This window comes from Carcharhinus amblyrhynchos, chromosome 4 (assembly GCF_965287045.1).
Source record: "Carcharhinus amblyrhynchos chromosome 4, sCarAmb.v2.hapA, whole genome shotgun sequence".
In the NCBI taxonomy this organism is placed as follows: domain Eukaryota; kingdom Metazoa; phylum Chordata; class Chondrichthyes; order Carcharhiniformes; family Carcharhinidae; genus Carcharhinus; species Carcharhinus amblyrhynchos.
In genome coordinates, this window is record NC_137327.1 from 27,708,603 (window position 1) to 27,716,886 (window position 8,284).

An 8,284-nucleotide genomic window follows, 5' to 3' on the forward strand; every position below is an offset into this window, starting at 1 on the left:
CCACCCCCACCTGAAATATTCTTTCTGAATCTACCCTGTCTAATGCTGTTAGAATTGTATAAGTTTCTGAGATCCCCATTCACTCTTCTAAACTCATAGAATCCTTACAGTGCAGAGAGGCCATTCAGCCTCCATCAAACCTTCACCGACAACAATCCCACCCTATCCCCATAATCCCATGCATTTACCCTGCTAATCCCCCGACACTAAGGGGCAATTTAGCATGGCCAATCCACCTAACTGTATATCTTTGGACAGTGGGAGGAAACCAGAGCACCCAGAGGAATCCACACAGACATGGGGAGAACATGCAAACTCCACACCTAAGGCCGAAATTGAACCTGGATCCCTGGTGCAATGAGGCAGCAGTACTAGTCACTGTGTGTAATCATAACCAACTTAGTCCTTCCTCATCAACAGACCTGCCATCCCAGAAATCAGCCAAGTAAACCTTTGCTGCATTCCCTCTATTAGGACACCAAAACTGCATGCAATACTACATATATTTTCTCATCAATGCTCTGTACAATTTAGTAAAACATCCCTATTCCTGTACTCAAATCCTTTTGTTATGAAGGCCAACATACCATTTGCATTCCTTAGTTCCTGCTGTACCTGCGCACTTACTTTCAGCAACTGATGTTTGAGGACACCAAGGTCTCACTTGTTATCAGACGGGAGCCACAGTATGGTTTGGTTGTAAGGTTTCTAGTGATCTAGAAGTTGAAGGATCACTTGCTCAACAAAATAAGAAAAATAATCCACAAGTATAACAGCAATATATTGCAGATGCTGAAAATCTAGAAACGAAAACAGAAAATACTGGAAATGTTCAGAACATAATGGCAGCATCTGTGCAGAGAAATAGTGTTAGCATTTCAGGCTGGTGACCTTTCATCAGAACTGGGAAAAATTAGAAAAGTAATACTGTAGGTTTGAACAAGGAATGGCTGGAATCAGGACAAAAGGAAGGTGTATGAATAGGTAAAAGACAGGAGAGATTGAATGACGGAAGAGGTAGCCTTCCAGGGCCAAAGGGAATGATGGGACAAAAAAAAACAAGTGTGCCTGGAGCAGGTGTGCTATTGACTGAGGGAAAAAAACAAGCAATGGTAAGGAAACAAAATGAATCATAAATTATGGTCTGATATTATTGAATTCAATGTTGAGTCCAGAAGACTGTAAAGTGCCTAATCGAAAGATGGGGCTTATGTTAAACCTCAGTGAAACAGTGCAGTAGGCCAAAGACAGAAAAACCAATGAGAGCAAGGTGGAGAGTTAAAATGACCTGTGTTTGGTTTCCCCATTATAGGGGCGACCACATTTTGAGCAGCGAATACAGTAGACTAGATTTAAAGCAATGCACACATCATTGCTTCACCTGGAAGAGAGTTTTGGGCCTTGGATGGTGGGGAGAGGATGTAAAAGGCTGCGTGTTAAATCTCCTGCATTTTGCGTGGTAAGATGCCATGGGAAGGGGATGGGTGTTGGAGATGACTAAGTGGACTGGGGATCATAGTAGAAATGGTCATTTCCAAATACTGAAAGGGGGTGAAGGGAGTGAGATGTATTTGGTGGTCACATTATGCTGGAGATGGCGAAAATGACAGAAAATAATCCATTGAATGCAGAGGCAGATGAGGAAAAGAAGAACACTCTCATGATTCTGGGAGGGAGGAAGGGGAAGAGGTGAGAGCCGAAGTATGGGAAATATGGCGGATACAGTTGAGGGCACTGTCAATGATGGTGGTGGGAGGAATCCTCAGTTGAGGAAAAAAGGAGATGCAATAAGGTCCAATTCTTACTCATTTCTCCTCCTCCTTCACTAAATTTTTATTCCCCCCTCCCCCAATTCTGAAGTTGATATTCCTCTTCCAATTTTCCAGTCATACGAGTATATTTTTTCCCAACCTTATTTCATTGCTTGCAATCTCCCTGCTTACTTCAGTTGATGTTGGCACTCTCTTTCCACTCCCACCCAAAGTACCACACCATGCTGCTGCCTGCTCCCTTGTGCTTTCATTAGCCCCTATTATTAGCTCGTTCCTTTCGCTTTCAGTTTTCTTTCCTTTAACTACCATCTATTATCACTTTCAATTGCCATCAATTCCCTATTATTTGCTGAATCAAAATGCTTTTATATAGTATGGGATCATTCTTTCAGATGCTTTCAGCACTAGCAGTAGGGCTTTCAGCCTTTGTAAACTGTAGGTAAAAGTTCCTGTTGTTATGTGAATTGCTACCTACGAAATATAGAGCATGCAATCACAGCAGTCAATGGTGAAAGCAGCACTCAAAGGAGAGAGGGAAGTGGTTTGAAGTAGGATTAAAAGGAGAATCATTTGTGTTGCTGCTGGTATTGTCACCCAACTGGTAATCCAGACACTGGAGACGTGGGTTTGAATCCCACAATGGCAGATGGTGAAATGTGAATTTAAGAAAATAAATCTGGAATTAAAGGTCTAATGATAGCCATTATCACTGCCGTAAAAAAAATCTGGCTCATTAATGTCCTTTAGGGAAGGAAATCTGGTATCCTTATCTGATCTACACATGATTCCAGATCTACAACAATGTGGTTGACCTTCAGTTCAAGGTAATTAGGGATGGATAATAAATGCTGCTCTAACCAGTAATGCCCACATTTAATGAATAAATTTTTAAAAATATATATTGCACAATCAAATATTAAACACAAAATGGCGGTGTGTGTATATAGCCTGAACATGAAGAGGTCACAGAGCATTCTCCCAAGCATTAATTAAAGAATATGTAGAAACTACACTGTTGTTAGGTATTTTGGCAACAAATTTATGCAGAGAAATGTGTCACAAACAGAATCCCTGATCAGATAACCTGTTTATAAAATTACATTCTTTGGAGGTTGGTGGAAAAATGAGGGGCACAGATCAGCTAGATAATCAATATATTTTCCCAAAGGTAGGGGAGTCTAAAACTAGAGGGCATAGGTTTAAGGTGAGGGGAAACTTACAAAAGTGTCCAGAGGGGTGATTTCTTCACACAGAGGATGGTGAGTGTCTGGAACAAACTGCCAGAGGTAGAAGTAAAGGTGGGTACAATTTTATCTTTTAAAAAGCATTTACATAGTTACATGGGTAAGATGTGTATAGAGGGATATGGGCCACATGCGGACAACTGGAATTAGTTTATCAGTTTAAAAAAAGGGCAGCATAGACGTTGGGCCGAAGGACCTGTTTCCATGTTGTAAACCTCTATGACTCTATTTGTGGATAGCAATAAGGACCATCAGAGGATACAGCAGGCTATAGGTCAGTTGGAGATTTGGGTGGAGAGATGGAAGATGGAGTTAATCCTGACAAATGTGAGGTAATGCATTTTGGAAGGTCTAATTTGGGTAATAAATATACAGTAAATGACAGAACCGTTTTCATAGACAGAGGGATTTGGGTGTACAGGTACACAGGTCACTGAAAGTGGAGAAGGTAGTCAAGAAAGTATACGGCATACTTGCCTTCATGGCCAGGGCATTGAGTTTAAAAATTAACAAGTCATGTTACAGCTTTATAGAACCTTACTTATGTCGCACTTGGAATATAATGTTCAATTCTGGTTGCACACTACCAGAAAGATGTGGAGGCTTTGGAGAGGGTACAAAAAAGATTTACCAGGATGTTGCCTGGTGTGGAGGGCATTAGCCAAGTAAAGAGGTTGGAGGAACTTGGTTTGTTCTTACTAGAATGACAGAGGTTGAGGAGTGACCTGATAGAAAAATATAAGGTTATGAGAGTCATGGACAGAGTAGATAGAAGCTTTTTCCCAGGGTGGAAGAATCAATTACTGGGGGCACAGATTTAAGGTGCGAGGGGCAAGGAGATGTACAAGGCAGATTTTTTACACAAGCAATAGATGCCTGAAACTTGCTGCTGGGGGAGGTAGTGGAAGCATGTATGGTAGTGTTTTTTAAGGGGCGTCTTGACAAATACATGAATAGGATGGGAATAGAGGGATAAGGTCCCCAGAAGGGTCGGGGCTTTAGTTAAGTCAGGCAGCATGATTGGTGCAGGTTTGGAGGGCTGAAGGGCTTGTTTCTGTGCTGTAATTTTCTTTGTTCTTTGTAGTTGCATACTTTAATATCATTTAGTGTTATGATTTTGTTTGTGAATCATAAACTACAATGGGAAATAGGCAATTTCTCCATTTATTTCAAATAGCTATAATTTGATGTTTTGTCAGCTGATCTAATGCCATTTAATGATAATTGTATAAATAACGCATTACTGACCTTACTAACAAATGAGGGGATCAATAGTGATTTATTTTGGATAATTAGCATTATAGGATAAATTTTCCCCAGATACTTCACTGAGTAGCTTTCATTCTAATTGGAGAATCACTGTAGATTTCAGGGTCAGAGTAGATTAAACTAATAATTAGAAGTGAAACAATTTTGGAAAGCAGTAGTCATTTCCTAGCATCATGTGGAATTCTGAGAAAAATAATTTTCTCATTTTTATTGTAAGTGCAGTTTAGTGCAATTTTTAAAAAATTGTTACTGCACCTACTGATATTATGCAAAGCAAATTTATGACTAACGTGTGCCAAGGAACATAAGAACATAGTGCAGAGGGACCTCGGGGTCCTTGTGCATGAGTCGCAAAAACCCAGCTTGCAGGTGCAGCAGGTGGTCAGGAATGCGAATGGGATGCTGGCCTTCATAGCGAGGGGGATTGAATATAAAAGTAGGGAGGTCTTGCTGCAGCTGTATAGGGCATTGGTGAGGCCGCAGCTGGAGTACTGTGTGCAGTTTTGGGCGCCGCACCTGCGCAAGGATATTTTGGCCCTGGAGGGAGTGCAGAGGAGGTTTACTAGGCTGATACCGGAGTTGAGGGGATTGAGCTATGAGGAGAGGCTGAATAAACTAGGCTTGTACTCGTTAGAGTTTAGAAGAATGAGGGGAGATCTCATTGAGACGTATAAGATGATGAATGGGATGGATAGGATAGAGGTGGAGAGACTCTTCCCGCTCAAAAAAGACAGTAGGACTAGGGGGCACAGCCTCAAGATAAAGGGGAGGTGGTTTAGAACGGAGTTGAGGAGGAACTTCTTCACTCAAAGGGTGGTGAATCTCTGGAATTCTCTGCCCGTTGAAGTGGTGGAGGCTGCCTCGCTAAATATTTTTAAGAAGCGGGTTGATGGGTTCTTGATAAGAGAGGGGATTAAGGGTTATGGGGAGAGGGCAGGAAAGTGGAACTGAGCCACGACAGATCAGCCATGATCTTATTGAATGGCGGGGCAGGCTCGAAGGGCTAGATGGCCTACTCCTGCTCCTATTTCTTATGTTCTTATGTTCTTATAAGAAATAGGTGCAGAAGTAGGCCATCTAGCCCTTGAGCCTGCCCCGCCATTCAGTAAGATCATGGCTGATCTGAAGTGGATAGGTTCCACTTACCCGCTTGCTCCCCATAACCCTTAATTCCCTTATCGATCAGAAATCTATCTACCCATGACTTAAACACATTCAACGAGGTAGCCTCCACCACTTCAATGGGCAGAGAATTCCAGCGATTCACCACCCTCTGAGAGAAGAAGTTCCTCCTCAACTCTGTTCTAAACTGCGCATCCCCCCCCCCTTATTTTGAGGCTATGCCCTCTAGTTCTGGTTTCCTTTCTAAGTGGAAAGAATCTCTCTACCTCTACCCTATCTAGCCCCTTCACTATCTTGTAAGTCTCTATAAGATCCCCCCTCAGCCTTGTAAACTCCAACGAGTACAGGCCCAATCTATTCAATCTCTCCTCATAAGCTAACCCCCTCATCTCCGGTATCAGCCTGGTGAATCTTCTCTGTACTGCTTCCAAGGCCAATATATCCTTTTGCAACTAAGGGGACCAAAACTGCACACAGTACTCCAGTTGCGGCCTCACCAGTGCCTTGTACATTACACAAATAAGTCATTAAATATTTGCAGAAGTAATTAAAAAAAACTCAAATTTGGAAGCTATTGGTTTTCTTGTCCAGAGTTACTTTTAAGATAATGTTATTAAAATAGAAAAATACTGCATTAAAAACCTGCATTACATTATTTCAGTGAAGGCAGTTCTAATATGCAAGCATACACAGGCATCATAAAGTTTTATAATTTGCATTAGGATCACATTTGGTGTCTTTAGGTATTGATTTCATTTACATTTGTTGGGTAAGTGATAAGGAACTTCATACATGGAACAGATGCATGCAGCACTGCATCCATAACACTGGTAACTACCTGTCCCATGTATCTGGAAAATCAATGATCAGAGTGCCCAGCTCCACCCTGAGACCAGCATCTGTCACTTCTTGGACTGGTGGGTAGATCCCATTCAGGTTTCTTCAATAAAAAATGTTCACCTTTACCTGGACCCTTTTTTTGTCCCACTTGCACCCAAGTGGAAGTCAGTGTGCCTTATCTTACATGGCATACCATTCTCCAGTTGGATGCCGGTCCCAACTGAGCCAAATGTGAATTACATAAATGAGTACTGCCAATTCCTTGATCTCCCCAGTGCCAGAACTGAGTGAAGGTTGCACTATCATCAGGCCAATCAGGCAATACTGAAATGTTGAGGGACCCATATTAACCAGGTCTCGGCTGTTTTTCAGTGGATTCCATCTCCCAGTGAGAGTAGCACAGTTTAGTGATCTCACCTTCCAGTCATTATTTCTTCATGACAGTTCTCAGAAATGAAAAGGGCAGAGAGAAATTATATTCAATATTGCTTTTTGGAAGATATACAAAACAGAAGCAATCATTTATGAATGGTTTTAATATTTTCCCCCATTAATTACCAGCTTCTACTTCACATTATGTTCTCAAGCGAATAAAACTTTCACTTTTAAACGGGTGTTCCAGTGCTAATTGTAGTATTATAGTACTAACTTTAAGTAACAACTTCTCATTGATCTGGGATAACAAACTTGAAATATTAGTGAAATTCAGAACAAATGTTTTTGTGAGAATTTTTTTAAAAACATGCTTTCCTGATGTCCTACAAATAAAAGCCACATATATCCAGATGGGACAAGTAGTGCGGTGACTTATCATCTTGGCAGCCATCCATCTCATGAGAAAATGGTTTGTGCCATGGTGACCAACTCTGTTAAGTATCACTGGTGTCTCACAGGAGCTCAACTCCAGCATAGTAGTCTCTGCTGCATTTGTTGCAAAGACAATGAACAGAGAAGATGCAGTATTTACTGGCCTTTTTCCTCTGGGCCTTCTTCACAGCAGTTGAGCTATTTCTGCTCATGTCTTTCAATGCCTCCCAGAGGTCATGGCTACTGGTGACTGTTTCCCAATGTCAGTGCCATGGTCTGCCACCTTCATATCTCACTGGCAGGTGTTCTTGTAGTGGAGTTTGGACACCCCGGAGGTTGTGACCCAGTGACCAGTTTACCATACCACTTTACCAATGTACATTGCTAAGCCAGCTCAGATGCCACTGGATTAGCACTGAATGCATAAGAACGTAACAAAAAGGAGCAGGAGTAGGCCATCTAACCCTTCGAGCCTGCCCCGCCATTCAATAAGATCATGGCTGATCTGAAGTGGATCAGTTCCACTTTCCCGCTTTCTCCCCATAACCCTTAATTCCCTTGTCTATCAAAAACCTATCTACCCGTGACTTAAATATATTTAGTGAGGTAGCCTCCACCACTTCAACGGGCAGAGAATTCCAGAAATTCACCACCCTTTGAGTGAAGGAGTTCCTCCTCAACTCCGATCTAATCTGCACATCCCCCTTATCTTGAGGCTGTGCCCTCTAGTCCTGCTACCCTTTCTAAGCGGGAAGAATCTCTCTACCTCTACCCTATCCATCCCCTTCATTATCTTCTACGTCTCTATAAGATCCCCCCTCATCCTTCTAAACTCCAACGAGTACAGACCCAGTCTATTCAGTCTCTCTTCATAGTCCAACCCCCTCATCTCTGGTATCAGCCTAGTGAACCTCCTCTGCACTCCCTCCAAGGCCAATATATCCTTGTGCAAGTGCAGTGACCAAAACTGCACACAGTACTCTAGCTGCAGCCTCACCAGTACCCTGTACAGTTGCAGCAAGACCTCCCTACTTTTATATTCTATCCCCCTCACTATAAAGGCCAGCATTCCTTCTTGATCACCTGCTGCACCTGCAGACTGGGTTTTTGCGACTCATGCACAAGGACCCCCAGGTCCCTCTGCACCGTAGCATGCTGCAACTTTTCACCCTTTAAATAGTAATCCCTCCTACTATTATTTCTGCCAAAGTGGATAACCTCACACTTGCT